Source organism: Sus scrofa, chromosome 13, assembly GCF_054392235.1.
Source record: "Sus scrofa isolate SSC_HxYL_T2T_F1_AM1 chromosome 13, Sscrofa_HxYL_maternal_Yorkshire_Landrace_v2.0, whole genome shotgun sequence".
Taxonomy (NCBI): domain Eukaryota; kingdom Metazoa; phylum Chordata; class Mammalia; order Artiodactyla; family Suidae; genus Sus; species Sus scrofa.
Window position 1 is genome coordinate 5,032,601 of NC_139395.1, and position 17,360 is coordinate 5,049,960.

The following is a 17,360-nucleotide window of genomic DNA, read 5'->3' on the forward strand; positions in this document are numbered from 1 at the left end:
ATGTAATCCACTGCTACCAATCGGGATGCATTTTACCAGGCTGCATGGAATGCACTGCATTCAATCACGCTGCATGGAATCCACTGCTTTCAATCGGGATTCATTTTACCACGCTGCATGGATTACACTGCATTCAATCACAATGCATGGAATCCACTGCATTCCATCGGGATCCATTGCGCCACAATGCATGGAATCCTCTGCATTCAATGAAGCTGCATGGAATCCACTGCATTCAATCGGGATGCTTTGGGCCAGGCTGAATAAAATACACCACATTCAATCGGGATGCATGGGCCTCGCTGCATGGACTCCACTGCATTAAATCTCGCTGCATGGAATCCTCTGCATTCAATAACGCTACATGGAATCCACTGCGCTCAATCAGGATGCATTTTACAACGCTGCATGTATTACAATGCATTCAATCACAATGCATGGAATCCACTGCATTCAATCGGGATGCTTTCAGCCATGCTGCATAAAATCCACTACATTCAATTGGGATGCATTGGGTCTCACTGCATGGACTCCACCGCATAAAATCGGGATCCATTGCGCAACAATGCATGGAATCCTCTGCATTCAATGACGCTGCATGGAATCCACTGCATTCAATCGGGATGCTTTGGGCCATTCTGCATAAACTCCACTGCATTCAATAGGGTTCCCTTTCTTCATGCTGCATGGAATACACTGATATCAATCACGCTGCATGTAATCCACTGTATTCAATCGGGATGCTTTGGGCCATGCTGCATAAAATCCACTGCATTCAATCATGCTTCATGGAATCCACTGCACTCAATCATGCTGCATAAAATCCAGTGCATACAATAGGGTTCCATAACTTCACACTGTATGGAATAAACTTCATTCCATCACACTGCATGGAATCCACTGCATTCAATCGGGATGCATTTTACCACACTGCATGGATTACACTGCATTCAATCGCAATGCATAGAATCCACTGCATTCAATTGGGATGCATTTTACCATATTGCATGGAGTGCACTGCATTCAATCATGCTACACGTAATCCACTGCATTCAATCAGGATGCTTTGGGCCATGCTGCATAAAATCCACTGCATTCAATCATGCTGCACGTAATCCACAGCATTCAATCGGGATGCATTTTACCAGGCTGCCTGGAATCCATGCATTCATCACACTGCATGGACTCCACTGCATACAATCGGGATCCATTGCGCCACAATGCATGGAATACTCTGCATTCAATGATGCTCCATGGACTCCACTGCATTCAATCAGGATGCTTTGGGCCATGCTGCATAAAATCCACTGCATTCAATCATGCTGCATGGAATCCACTGCATTCAATCATGCTGCATAATATCCACTGCATTCAAAATGTTCCATTTCTTCACGCTGCATGGAATCCACTGCATTCAATCGGGATGCATTTTACCTCGCTGCATGGAGTACACTGCATTCAATCTCAATGCATGGAATCCACTGCATTCAATCGGGATGCTTTGGGCCATGCTGCAAAAAATCCACTGCAATCAATCAGGATGCATTGGGCCTCGCTGCATGGACTCCACTGCATACAATCGCGATCCATTGCGCCACAATGCATGGAATCCTCTGCATTCAATGATGCTGCATGGAATCCACTGCATTCCATCGGGATGCATTTTACCACACTGCATGGAGTACACTGCATTCAATCACAATGGATGTAATCCACTGCATTCAATCGGGATGCACTGGGCCTCGCTGCATGGACTCCACTGCATTCAATTGGTATCCATTGCGCTGCAATGCATGGAATCCTCTGCATTCAATGATGCTGCATTTAATCAACTGCATTCAATCGGGATGCTTTGGGGCATGCTTCATGAAATCCACTGCATTCAATCATGCTGCATGGAATCCACTGCACTCCATCATGCTGCATAAAATCCACTGCATTCAATAGGGTTCCATTTCTTCACACTGCAGGGAATACAATGCATTCAATCGGGATGCATTTTAACACTCTGCATGGATTACACTGCTGCATAATGGATTACACTGCTGCAATCATGCTGCATATAATCCACTGCATTCAATCGGGATGATTTGGGCCATGCTGCATAAAATCCACTGCATTCCATCGGGATGCATTGGGCCTCGCTGCATGGACTCCACTGCATACAATCGGGATCCATTGCGCCACAATGCATGGAATCTTCTGCATTCATTGATGCTGCATGGAATCCACTGCATTCAATTGGGATGCTTTGGGCCATGCTGCATATAATCCAGTGCATTCAATCGGGATGCATTTGGCCTCGCTCCATTGACTCCACTGCATACAATAAGGATCAATTGCAACACAATGCATGGAATCCTCTGCATTCAATGATGCTCCATTGAATCCAGTGCACTCAATCAGGATGCTTTGGGCCATGCTGCATAAAATCCACTGCATTCAATAGGGTTCCAACACTTCACGCTGCATGGAATCCACTGCATTCAATCAGGATGCTTTGGGCCATGCTTAATAAATTCCACTGCATTCAACAACGCTGCATGGAATCCACCGAATTTAATTGGGATACATTATACTAAGCTGTATCGAATCCACTGCATTCAATCAGGATGCATTTTACCACATTGCATGGAGTTCACTGCATTCCATCATGCTGCACGTAATCCACTGCATTCAATCGGGATGCATTTTACCAGGCTGCATGGAATCCACTGCATTCAATCACGCTGCATGGAATCCACTGCATTCAATCGGGATGCATTTTACCAGGCTGCATGGAATCCACTGCATTCAATCACGCTGCATGGAATCCACTGCATTCAATCACGCTGCATGGAATCCACTGTATTCAATCAGGATGCATTTTAATAAGCTGCATGGAATCCATTCAGTCATCACGCTGCATGGACTCCGCTGCATACAGTCGGGATTCATTACGCCACAATGCATGGAATACTCTGCATTCAATCGGGATTCATTTTAAAAGGCTGCATGGAATCTAGTGCATTCAATCAGGAACCATTGCGCCTTGATGCATGGAATTAGTGCATTCAATGAGAATCAATTGCACCACACTGCATGAAATCCACTGACTCAATCGGGATGTTTTGGGCCATGCTGCATAAAATCCACTGCATTCAACGGGATGCATTGGGCCTCGCTGAATGGACTCCACTGCATACAATCGGGATCCATTGCGCCAAAATGCAAGGAATCATCTGCATTCAATGGCGCTGCATGGAATCCACTGCATTCAATCGGGATGCATTTTACCACGCTGCATGGATTACACTGCATTCAATCACAATGCATGGAATCCACGGCATTCAATTGGGATCCATTGCGCCACAATGCATGGAATCCTCTGCATTCAATGACGCTGCATGGAATCCACTGCATTCAAAAGGGATGGTTTGGGCCATGCTGCATAAAATCCACTGCATTCAATCGGGATGCATTGGGCCTCTCTGCATGGACTCCACAGCATTACATCTGGCTGCATGGACTCCACTGCATTATATCTCGCTGCATGGAATCCTCTGCATTCAATGACGCTGCATGGAATCCACTGCATTCAATCGGGATGCATTTTACCAGGCTGCATGGAATCCACTGCATTGAATCGGGATGCATTGGGCCTCACTGCATGGACTCCACTGCATTCAATCGGGATCCATTGCACCACAATGAATGGAATCCTCTGCATTCAATGACGCTACATGTAATCCACTGCTACCAATCGGGATGCATTTTACCAGGCTTCATGGAATGCACTGCATTCAATGAAGCTGCATGGAATCCACTGCTTTCAATCGGGATTCATTTTACCACGCTGCATGGATTACACTGCATTCAATCACAATGCATGGAATCCACTGCATTCCATCGGGATCCATTGCGCCACAATGCATGGAATCCTCTGCATTCAATGAAGCTGCATGGAATCCACTGCATTCAATCGGGATGCTTTGGGCCAGGCTGAATAAAATACACCACATTCAATCGGGATGCATGGGCCTCGCTGCATGGACTCCACTGCATTAAATCTCGCTGCATGGAATCCTCTGCATTCAATAACGCTACATGGAATCCACTGCGCTCAATCAGGATGCATTTTACAACGCTGCATGTATTACAATGCATTCAATCACAATGCATGGAATCCACTGCATTCAATCGGGATGCTTTCAGCCATGCTGCATAAAATCCACTACATTCAATTGGGATGCATTGGGTCTCACTGCATGGACTCCACCGCATAAAATCGGGATCCATTGCGCAACAATGCATGGAATCCTCTGCATTCAATGACGCTGCATGGAATCCACTGCATTCAATCGGGATGCTTTGGGCCATTCTGCATAAACTCCACTGCATTCAATAGGGTTCCCTTTCTTCATGCTGCATGGAATACACTGATATCAATCACGCTGCATGTAATCCACTGTATTCAATCGGGATGCTTTGGGCCATGCTGCATAAAATCCACTGCATTCAATCATGCTTCATGGAATCCACTGCACTCAATCATGCTGCATAAAATCCAGTGCATACAATAGGGTTCCATAACTTCACACTGTATGGAATAAACTTCATTCCATCACACTGCATGGAATCCACTGCATTCAATCGGGATGCATTTTACCACACTGCATGGATTACACTGCATTCAATCGCAATGCATAGAATCCACTGCATTCAATTGGGATGCATTTTACCATATTGCATGGAGTTCACTGCATTCAATCATGCTACACGTAATCCACTGCATTCAATCAGGATGCTTTGGGCCATGCTGCATAAAATCCACTGCATTCAATCATGCTGCACGTAATCCACAGCATTCAATCGGGATGCATTTTACCAGGCTGCCTGGAATCCATGCATTCATCACACTGCATGGACTCCACTGCATACAATCGGGATCCATTGCGCCACAATGCATGGAATACTCTGCATTCAATGATGCTCCATGGACTCCACTGCATTCAATCAGGATGCTTTGGGCCATGCTGCATAAAATCCACTGCATTCAATCATGCTGCATGGAATCCACTGCATTCAATCATGCTGCATAATATCCACTGCATTCAAAATGTTCCATTTCTTCACGCTGCATGGAATCCACTGCATTCAATCGGGATGCATTTTACCTCGCTGCATGGAGTACACTGCATTCAATCTCAATGCATGGAATCCACTGCATTCAATCGGGATGCTTTGGGCCATGCTGCAAAAAATCCACTGCAATCAATCAGGATGCATTGGGCCTCGCTGCATGGACTCCACTGCATACAATCGCGATCCATTGCGCCACAATGCATGGAATCCTCTGCATTCAATGATGCTGCATGGAATCCACTGCATTCCATCGGGATGCATTTTACCACACTGCATGGAGTACACTGCATTCAATCACAATGGATGTAATCCACTGCATTCAATCGGGATGCACTGGGCCTCGCTGCATGGACTCCACTGCATTCAATTAGTATCCATTGCGCTGCAATGCATGGAATCCTCTGCATTCAATGACGCTGCATTTAATCAACTGCATTCAATCGGGATGCTTTGGGGCATGCTTCATGAAATCCACTGCATTCAATCATGCTGCATGGAATCCTCTGCACTCCATCATGCTGCATAAAATCCACTGCATTCAATAGGGTTCAATTTCTTCACACTGCAGGGAATACAATGCATTCAATCGGGATGCATTTTAACACTCTGCATGGATTACACTGCTGCATAATGGATTACACTGCTGCAAACATGCTGCATATAATCCACTGCATTCAATCGGGATGCTTTGGGCCATGCTGCATAAAATCCACTGCATTCCATCGGGATGCATTGGGCCTCGCTGCATGGACTCCACTGCATACAATCGGGATCCATTGCGCCACAATGCATGGAATCTTCTGCATTCATTGATGCTGCATGGAATCCACTGCATTCAATTGGGATGCTTTGGGCCATGCTGCATATAATCCAGTGCATTCAATCGGGATGCATTTGGCCTCGCTCCATTGACTCCACTGCATACAATAAGGATCAATTGCAACACAATGCATGGAATCTTCTGCATTCAATGATGCTCCATTGAATCCAGTGCACTCAATCAGGATGCTTTGGGCCATGCTGCATAAAATCCACTGCATTCAATAGGGTTCCAACACTTCACGCTGCATGGAATCCACTGCATTCAATCAGGATGCTTTGGGCCATGCTTAATAAATTCCACTGCATTCAACAACGCTGCACGGAATCCACCGAATTTAATTGGGATACATTATACTAAGCTGTATCGAATCCACTGCATTCAATCAGGATGCATTTTACCACATTGCATGGAGTTCACTGCATTCCATCATGCTGCACGTAATCCACTGCACTCAATCAGGATGCTTTGGGCCATGCTGCATAACATCCACTGCATTCAATCATGCTGCACGTAATCCACTGCATTCAATCGGGATGCATTTTACCAGGCTGCATGGAATCCACTGCATTCAATCACGCTGCATGGAATCCACTGCATTCAATCGGGATGCATTTTACCAGGCTGCATGGAATCCACTGCATTCAATCACGCTGCATGGAATCCACTGCATTCAATCACGCTGCATGGAATCCACTGTATTCAATCAGGATGCATTTTAATAAGCTGCATGGAATCCATTCAGTCATCACGCTGCATGGACTCCGCTGCATACAGTCGGGATTCATTATGCCACAATGCATGGAATACTCTGCATTCAATCGGGATGCATTTTACCAGGCTGCATGGAATCCATGCATTCATCACACTGCATGGACTCCACTGCATACAATCGGGATCCATTGCGCCACAATGCATGGAATCCTCTGCATTCAATGATGCTCCATGGACTCCACTGCATTCAATCAGGATGCTTTGGGCCATGCTGCATAAACTCCACTGCATTCAATCATGCTGCATGGAATCCACTGCATTCAATCATGCTGCATATTATCCACTGCATTCAAAATGTTCCATTTCTTCACGCTGCATGGAATCCACTGCATTCAATCGGGATGCATTTTACCTCGCTGCATGGAGGACACTGCATTCAATCTCAATGCATGGAATCCACTGCATTCTATCGGTATGTTTTGGGCCATGCTGCAAAACATCCACTGCAATCAATCAGGATGCATTGGGCCTCGCTGCATGGACTCCACTGCATACAATCGGGATCCATTGCGCCACAATGCATGGAATCCTCTGCATTCAATGATGCTGCATGGAATCCACTGCATTCCATCGGGATGCATTTTACCACACTGCATGGAGTACACTGCATTCAATCACAATGGATGGAATCCAATGCATTCAATCGGGATGCTTTGGGCCATGCTGCAGAAAATCCACTGCATTCAATGACGCTGCATGGAATCGACTGCATTCAATCATGCTGCATATAATCCACTGCTTACAATAGGGTTCAATTACTTCACGCTGCATGGAATCCACTGCATTCAATCACGCTGCATGGAATCCACTGCATTCAATCGGGATGCATGTTCCCACGCTGCATGGAGTACACTGCATTCAATCAAAATGCATGGAATCCACTGCATTCAATCGGGATGCTTTGGGCCATGCTGCATACAATCCACGGCATTCAATCGGGATGCATTGGGCCTCACTGCATGGACTCCACTGCATATAATCGGGATCCATTACACCACAATGCATGGAATCATCTGCATTCAATGACGCTGCATGGAATCCACTGCATTCAATCGGGATGCATTTTACCAGGCTGCATGGAATCCATGCATTCATCACGCTGCATGGACTCCACTGCATACAATCGGGATCCATTGCGCCACAATGCATGGAATCCTCTGCATTCAATCAGGATGCTTTGGGCCATGCTGCATAAAATCCACTGCATTCAATCATGCTCCATTAAATCCACTGCATTCCATCAGGCTGCATAAAATACACTGCATTCTATAGGGTTCCATTACTTCACACTTCATGGAATACAGTGCATTCAATCACGCTTCATGGAATCCACTGCATTCAATCGGGATTCATTTTACCACGCTGCATGGAGTTCACTGCATTCAATCACAATGCATGGAATCCACTGCATTCAATCGGGATGCTTTGGGCCATGCCTCATAAAATCCACTGCATTCAATCGGGATGCCTTGGGCCTCGCTGCATGGACTCCATTGCATACAATCAGGATCCATTGCACCACAATGCATGGAATCCTCGCATTCATTGACGCTTCATGGAATCCACTGTATTCAATCGGGATGCTTTGGGCCATGCTGCATAAAATCCACTGCATTCAATCATGCTTCAGGGAATCCACTGCACTCAATCATGCTGCATAAAATCCACTGCCTACAATAATGTTCCATAACTTCACACTGTATGGAATACACTTCATTCAATCAAGCTGGATGGAATCCACTGCATTTAATCGGGATGCATTTTACCACGCTGCATGGATTACACTGCATTCAATCATGCTGCAGGGAATCCACTGCATTCAATCGGGATGTTTTGGGCCATGCTGCATATAATCCACTGCATTCAATCGGGATGCATTGGGCCTCACTGCATGGACTACACTGCATACAATCGGGATCCATTGCGCCACAATGCATGGAATCCTCTGCATTCAATGACGCTGCATGGAATCCACTGCATTCAATCGGAATGCTTTGGGCCATGCTGTATAAATTCCACTGCATCAATCATGCTGCATGGAATCTACTGCATTCAATCATGCTGCATAATATTCACTGCATTCAATAGTGTACCTTTTCTTCACACTGCATGGAATACACTGCATTCAATCACGCTGCATGGAATAAACTGCATTCAATCGGGATGCATTTAACCACGCTGCATGGATTACACTGCATTCAATGACGCTGCATGGAATCCACTGCATTCAATCGGGATGCTTTGGGGCATGCTTCATGAAATCCACTGCATTCAATCATGCTGCATGGAATCCACTGCATTCAATAGGGTTCCATTTCTTCACGCTGAATGGAATACAGTGCATGCAATCACGCTCCATGGACTCCACTGCATACAATCTGGATCCATTGAGCCACAATGAATGGAATCCTCTGTGTTCAATGACGCTGCCTGGAATCCACTGCGGTGAATCAGGATGCTTTGGGCAATGCCGCATATAATCTACTGCATTCAATTGGGAAGCATTTGGCCTCGCTGCATTGACTCCACTTGATAAAATCGGGATCCATTGCGCCACAATGCATGGAATCCTCTGAATTCAATGACGCTGCATGGAATCCACTGCAATCAATCGGGATGCTTTGGGCCAGGCTGCATAAAATCCACTGCATGCAATCAGGCTGCATGGAATCCACTGCATTCAATAGGGTTCCATTGCTTCACGCTGCATGGAATCCACTGCATTCAATCACGCTGCATGGAATCCACTGCATTCCATCGGGATGCATTTTACCACACTGCATGGAGTACACTGCATTCAATCACAATGGATGTAATCCACTGCATTCAATCGGGATGCACTGGGCCTCGCTGCATGGACTCCACTGCATTCAATTGGTATCCATTGCGCTGCAATGCATGGAATCCTCTGCATTCAATGACGCTGCATTTAATCAACTGCATTCAATCGGGATGCTTTGGGGCATGCTTCATGAAATCCACTGCATTCAATCATGCTGCATGGAATCCACTGCACTCCATCATGCTGCATAAAATCCACTGCATTCAATAGGGTTCCATTTCTTCACACTGCAGGGAATACAATGCATTCAATCGGGATGCATTTTAACACTCTGCATGGATTACACTGCTGCATAATGGATTACACTGCTGCAAACATGCTGCATATAATCCACTGCATTCAATCGGGATGCTTTGGGCCATGCTGCATAAAATCCACTGCATTCCATCGGGATGCATTGGGCCTCGCTGCATGGACTCCACTGCATACAATCGGGATCCATTGCGCCAAAATGCATGGAATCTTCTGCATTCATTGATGCTGCATGGAATCCACTGCATTCAATTGGGATGCTTTGGGCCATGCTGCATATAATCCAGTGCATTCAATCGGGATGCATTTGGCCTTGCTCCATTGACTCCACTGCATACAATAAGGATCAATTGCAACACAATGCATGGAATCTTCTGCATTCAATGATGCTCCATTGAATCCAGTGCACTCAATCAGGATGCTTTGGGCCATGCTGCATAAAATCCACTGCATTCAATAGGGTTCCAACACTTCACGCTGCATGGAATCCACTGCATTCAATCAGGATGCTTTGGGCCATGCTTAATAAATTCCACTGCATTCAACAACGCTGCATGGAATCCACCGAATTTAACTGGGATACATTATACTAAGCTGTATCGAATCCACTGCATTCAATCAGGATGCATTTTACCACATTGCATGGAGTTCACTGCATTCCATCATGCTGCACGTAATCCACTGCATTCAATCAGGATGCTTTGGGCCATGCTGCATAAAATCCACTGCATTCAATCATGCTGCACGTAATCCACTGCATTCAATCGGGATGCATTTTACCAGGCTGCATGGAATCCACTGCATTCAATCACGCTGCATGGAATCCACTGCATTCAATCGGGATGCATTTTACCAGGCTGCATGGAATCCACTGCATTCAATCACGCTGCATGGAATCCACTGCATTCAATCACGCTGCATGGAATCCACTGTATTCAATCAGGATGCATTTTAATAAGCTGCATGGAATCCATTCAGTCATCACGCTGCATGGACTCCGCTGCATACAGTCGGGATTCATTACGCCACAATGCATGGAATACTCTGCATTCAATCGGGATGCATTTTACCAGGCTGCATGGAATCCATGCATTCATCACACTGCATGGACTCCACTGCATACAATCGGGATCCATTGCGCCACAATGCATGGAATACTCTGCATTCAATGATGCTCCATGGACTCCACTGCATTCAATCAGGATGCTTTGGGCCATGCTGCATAAACTCCACTGCATTCAATCATGCTGCATGGAATCCACTGCATTCAATCATGCTGCATATTATCCACTGCATTCAAAATGTTCCATTTCTTCACGCTGCATGGAATCCACTGCATTCAATCGGGATGCATTTTACCTCGCTGCATGGAGGACACTGCATTCAATCTCAATGCATGGAATCCACTGCATTCTATCGGTATGTTTTGGGCCATGCTGCAAAAAATCCACTGCAATCAATCAGGATGCATTGGGCCTCGCTGCATGGACTCCACTGCATACAATCGGGATCCATTGCGCCACAATGCATGGAATCCTCTGCATTCAATCAGGATGCTTTGGGCCATGCTGCATAAAATCCACTGCATTCAATCATGCTCCATTAAATCCACTGCATTCCATCAGGCTGCATAAAATACACTGCATTCAATAGGGTTCCATTACTTCACACTTCATGGAATACAGTGCATTCAATCACGCTTCATGGAATCCACTGCATTCAATCGGGATTCATTTTACCACGCTGCATGGAGTTCACTGCATTCAATCACAATGCATGGAATCCACTGCATTCAATCGGGATGCTTTGGGCCATGCCTCATAAAATCCACTGCATTCAATCGGGATGCCTTGGGCCTCGCTGCATGGACTCCATTGCATACAATCAGGATCCATTGCGCCACAATGCATGGAATCCTCGCATTCATTGACGCTTCATGGAATCCACTGTATTCAATCGGGATGCTTTGGGCCATGCTGCATAAAATCCACTGCATTCAATCATGCTTCAGGGAATCCACTGCACTCAATCATGCTGCATAAAATCCACTGCCTACAATAATGTTCCATAACTTCACACTGTATGGAATACACTTCATTCAATCAAGCTGGATGGAATCCACTGCATTTAATCGGGATGCATTTTACCACGCTGCATGGATTAAACTGCATTCAATCATGCTGCAGGGAATCCACTGCATTCAATCGGGATGTTTTGGGCCATGCTGCATATAATCCACTGCATTCAATCGGGATGCATTGGGCCTCACTGCATGGACTGCACTGCATACAATCGGGATCCATTGCGCCACAATGCATGGAATCCTCTGCATTCAATGACGCTGCATGGAATCCACTGCATTCAATCGGAATGCTTTGGGCCATGCTGTATAAAATCCACTGCATCAATCATGCTGCATGGAATCTACTGCATTCAATCATGCTGCATAATATTCACTGCATTCAATAGTGTACCTTTTCTTCACACTGCATGGAATACACTGCATTCAATCACGCTGCATGGAATAAACTGCATTCAATCGGGATGCATTTAACCACGCTGCATGGATTACACTGCATTCAATGACGCTGCATGGAATCCACTGCATTCAATCGGGATGCTTTGGGGCATGCTTCATGAAATCCACTGCATTCAATCATGCTGCATGGAATCCACTGCATTCAATAGGGTTCCATTTCTTCACGCTGAATGGAATACAGTGCATGCAATCACGCTCCATGGACTCCACTGCATACAATCTGGATCCATTGAGCCACAATGAATGGAATCCTCTGTGTTCAATGACGCTGCCTGGAATCCACTGCGGTGAATCAGGATGCTTTGGGCAATGCCGCATATAATCTACTGCATTCAATTGGGAAGCATTTGGCCTCGCTGCATTGACTCCACTTGATAAAATCGGGATCCATTGCGCCACAATGCATGGAATCCTCTGAATTCAATGACGCTGCATGGAATCCACTGCAATCAATCGGGATGCTTTGGGCCAGGCTGCATAAAATCCACTGCATGCAATCAGGCTGCATGGAATCCACTGCATTCAATAGGGTTCCATTGCTTCACGCTGCATGGAATCCACTGCATTCAATCACGCTGCATGGAATCCACTGCATTCAATCGGGATGCATTTTACCACGCTGAATGGAGTACACTGCATTCAATCACAATGCATGGAATCCACTGCATTGAATCGGGATGCTTTGGGCCATGCTGCATAAAATCCACTGCATTCAATCATGCTGCATAAAATCCACTGCATTCAATAGGGTTCCATTTCTTCACACTACATGGAATACACTGCATTCAATCACGCTGTATGGAATAAACTGCATTCAATCCGGATGCATTTAACCCCGCTGCATGAATTACACTTCATTCAATCACAATGCATGGAATCCACTGCATTCTATCAGGAAGCTTTGCGCCATGCTGCATAAAATCCACTGCATTCAATAGGGTTCCATTTCTTCACGCTGCATGGAATCTACTGCATTCAATAGGGTTCCATTTCTTCACGCTGCATGGAATACACTGCATTCAATCAGGATGCATGGAATCGACTCCATTCAATCAGGATGCATTATACAACACTGCATGGATTACCCTGCATTCAATCACAATGCATGGAATCCACTCCATTCAATCGGGATGCTTTGGGCCATGCTGCAGAAAATCCACTGCATTCAATCGGGATGCATTGGGACTCGCTGCATAGACTCCACTGCATATAATCTGGATCCATTGCACCACAATGCATGGAATGCTCTGCATTCAATGTCGCTGCATGGAATCCACTGCATTCAATCGGGATGCTTTGGGCCATGCTGCATAAAATCCACTGCATTCAATCATGCTGCATGGATTCCACTGCATTCAATCATGCTGCATAAAATCCAATGCATTCAATAGTGTTCCATTTCTTCACACTGCATGGACTTCACTGCATTCAATCACTCTGCATGAAATTCACTGCATTAGATCTGGATGCATTTTACCACGCTGCATGGATTACACTGCATTCAATGACGCTGCATGGAATCCACTGCATTCAATCGGGATGCTTTGGGCCATGCTGCATAAAATCCACTGCATTCAATCGGGGTGCATTGGGCCTCGCTGCATGGACTTCACTGCATTCAATTTGTATCCATTGCCCCACAATGCATGGAATCCTCTGCATTCAACGACACTGCATGGAATCCACTGCATTCAATCATGCTGCCTAAAATCCACTGCATTCAATAGGGTTCCATTTCTTCACGCTGCATGAATCCACTGCATTCAAACACGCTGCATGGAATCCACTGCATTCAATCGGGATGCTTTGGGCCATGCTGCATAAAATCCACTGCATTCAATCGGGATGCATTGGGCCTCGCTGCATGGACTCCACTGCATACAATCGGGATCCATTGCGCCACAATGCATGGAATCCTCTGCATTCAATCACGCTGCATGGAATCCACTGCATTCAATCGGGATGCTTTGGGCCATGCTGCATAAAATCCACTTCATTGAATGACGCTGCATGGAATCAACTGCATTCAATCATGCTGCATAAAATTCACTGCATTCATTAGGGTTTCATTTTTTCATGCTGCATGGAATCCACTGCATTCAATCATGCTGCATGGAATCCAATGCATTCCATTGGGATGCATTTTACCAGGCTGCATTGAATTCACTGCATTCAATCAACATGCACGGAATCCACTGCATTCAATCGGGATTCATTTTAAAAGGCCGCATGGAATCTATTGCATTCAATCAGGAACCATTGCGCCTTGATGCATGGAATTAGTGCATTCAATGAGAATCAATTGCACCACACTGCATGAAATCCACTGACTCAATCGGGATGTTTTGGGCCATGCTGCATAAAATCCACTGCATTCAACGGGATGCATTGGGCCTCGCTGAATGGACTCCACTGCATACAATCGGGATCCATTGCGCCAAAATGCAAGGAATCATCTGCATTCAATGGCGCTGCATGGAATCCACTGCATTCAATCGGGATGCATTTTACCACGCTGCATGGATTACACTGCATTCAATCACAATGCATGGAATCCACGGCATTCAATTGGGATCCATTGCGCCACAATGCATGGAATCCTCTGCATTCAATGACGCTGCATGGAATCCACTGCATTCAAAAGGGATGGTTTGGGCCATGCTGCATAAAATCCACTGCATTCAATCGGGATGCATTGGGCCTCTCTGCATGGACTCCACAGCATTACATCTGGCTGCATGGACTCCACTGCATTATATCTCGCTGCATGGAATCCTCTGCATTCAATGACGCTGCATGGAATCCACTGCATTCAATCGGGATGCATTTTACCAGGCTGCATGGAATCCACTGCATTCAATCGGGATGCATTGGGCCTCACTGCATGGACTCCACTGCATTCAATCGGGATCCATTGCACCACAATGAATGGAATCCTCTGCATTCAATGACGCTACATGTAATCCACTGCTACCAATCGGGATGCATTTTACCAGGCTTCATGGAATGCACTGCATTCAATCACGCTGCATGGAATCCACTGCTTTCAATCGGGATTCATTTTACCACGCTGCATGGATTACACTGCATTCAATCACAATGCATGGAATCCACTGCATTCCTTCGGGATCTTTGCGCCACAATGCATGGAATCCTCTGCATTCAATGAAGCTGCATGGAATCCACTGCATTCAATCGGGATGCTTTGGGCCAGGCTGAATAAAATACACCACATTCAATCGGGATGCATGGGCCTCGCTGCATGGACTCCACTGCATTAAATCTCGCTGCATGGAATCCTCTGCATTCAATAACGCTACATGGAATCCACTGCGCTCAATCAGGATGCATTTTACAACGCTGCATGTATTACAATGCATTCAATCACAATGCATGGAATCCACTGCATTCAATCGGGATGCTTTCAGCCATGCTGCATAAAATCCACTACATTCAATTGGGATGCATTGGGTCTCACTGCATGGACTCCACCGCATAAAATCGGGATCCATTGCGCAACAATGCATGGAATCCTCTGCATTCAATGACGCTGCATGGAATCCACTGCATTCAATCGGGATGCTTTGGGCCATTCTGCATAAACTCCACTGCATTCAATAGGGTTCCCTTTCTTCATGCTGCATGGAATACACTGATATCAATCACGCTGCATGGAATCCACTGCATTCAATCAGGAGGCATTTTACCAAGCTGCATGGAATCCACTGCATTTAATCACGCTGCATGGAATCCACTGCATTCAATCAGGATGCATTTTTCCAGGGTGCATGGAATCCACTGCATTCAATAATGCTGCAGGAAACCACTGCATTCTATCATGCTGCATGGAATCCACTGCATTAAATAGGGTTCCATTTCTTCACCCTGCATGGAATCCACTGCATTCAATCACGCTGCATGTAAACCACTGCATTCAATCGGGATGCATTTAACCAGGCTGCATGGAATCCATGCATTCATCACGCTGCATGGACGCCACTGCATACAATCGGGATCCATTGCGCCACAAGGCATGGCATACTCTGCATTCAATCGGGATGCTTTGGGCCATGCTGCATAAAATCTACTGCATTCAATCATGCTGCATGAAATCCACTGCATTGAATGACGCTGCATAAAATCCACTGCATTCAATAGGGTTCCATTTCTTCACACTTCATGGAATACTGCATTCAATCACGCTGAATGGAATCCACTGCATTCAATCGGGATGAATTTTACAACCCTGAATGGAGTACACTGCATTCAATCACAATGCATGAAATCTACTGCATTCAATCGGGATGCTTTGGGCCATGCCTCATAAAATGCACTGCATTCAATCGGGATGCCTTGGGCCTCGCTGCATGGACTCCACTGCATACAATCAGGATCCATTGCGCCACAATGCATGGAATCCTCGCATTCATTGACGCTGCATGTAATCCACTGTATTCAATCGGGATGCTTTGGGCCATGCTGCATAAAATCCACTGCATTCAATCATGCTTCATGGAATCCACTGCACTCAATCATGCTGCATAAAATCCACTGCATACAATAGGGTTCCATAACTTCACACTGTATCGAATAAACTTCATTCCATCACGCTGCATGGAATCCACTGCATTCAATCGGGATGCATTTTACCACACTGCATGGATTACACTGCATTCAATCGCAATGCATAGAATCCACTGCATTCAATTGGGATGCATTTTACCATATTGCATGGAGTTCACTGCATTCAATCATGCTACACGTAATCCACTGCATTCAATCAGGATGCTTTGGGCCATGCTGCATAAAATCCACTGCATTCAATCATGCTGCACGAAACCCACTGCATTCAATCGGGATGCATTTTACCAGGCTGCCTGGAATCCATGCATTCATCACACTGCATGGACTCCACTGCATACAATCGGGATCCATTGCGCCACAATGCATGGAATACTCTGCATTCAATGATGTTCCATGGACTCCACTGCATTCAATCAGGATGCTTT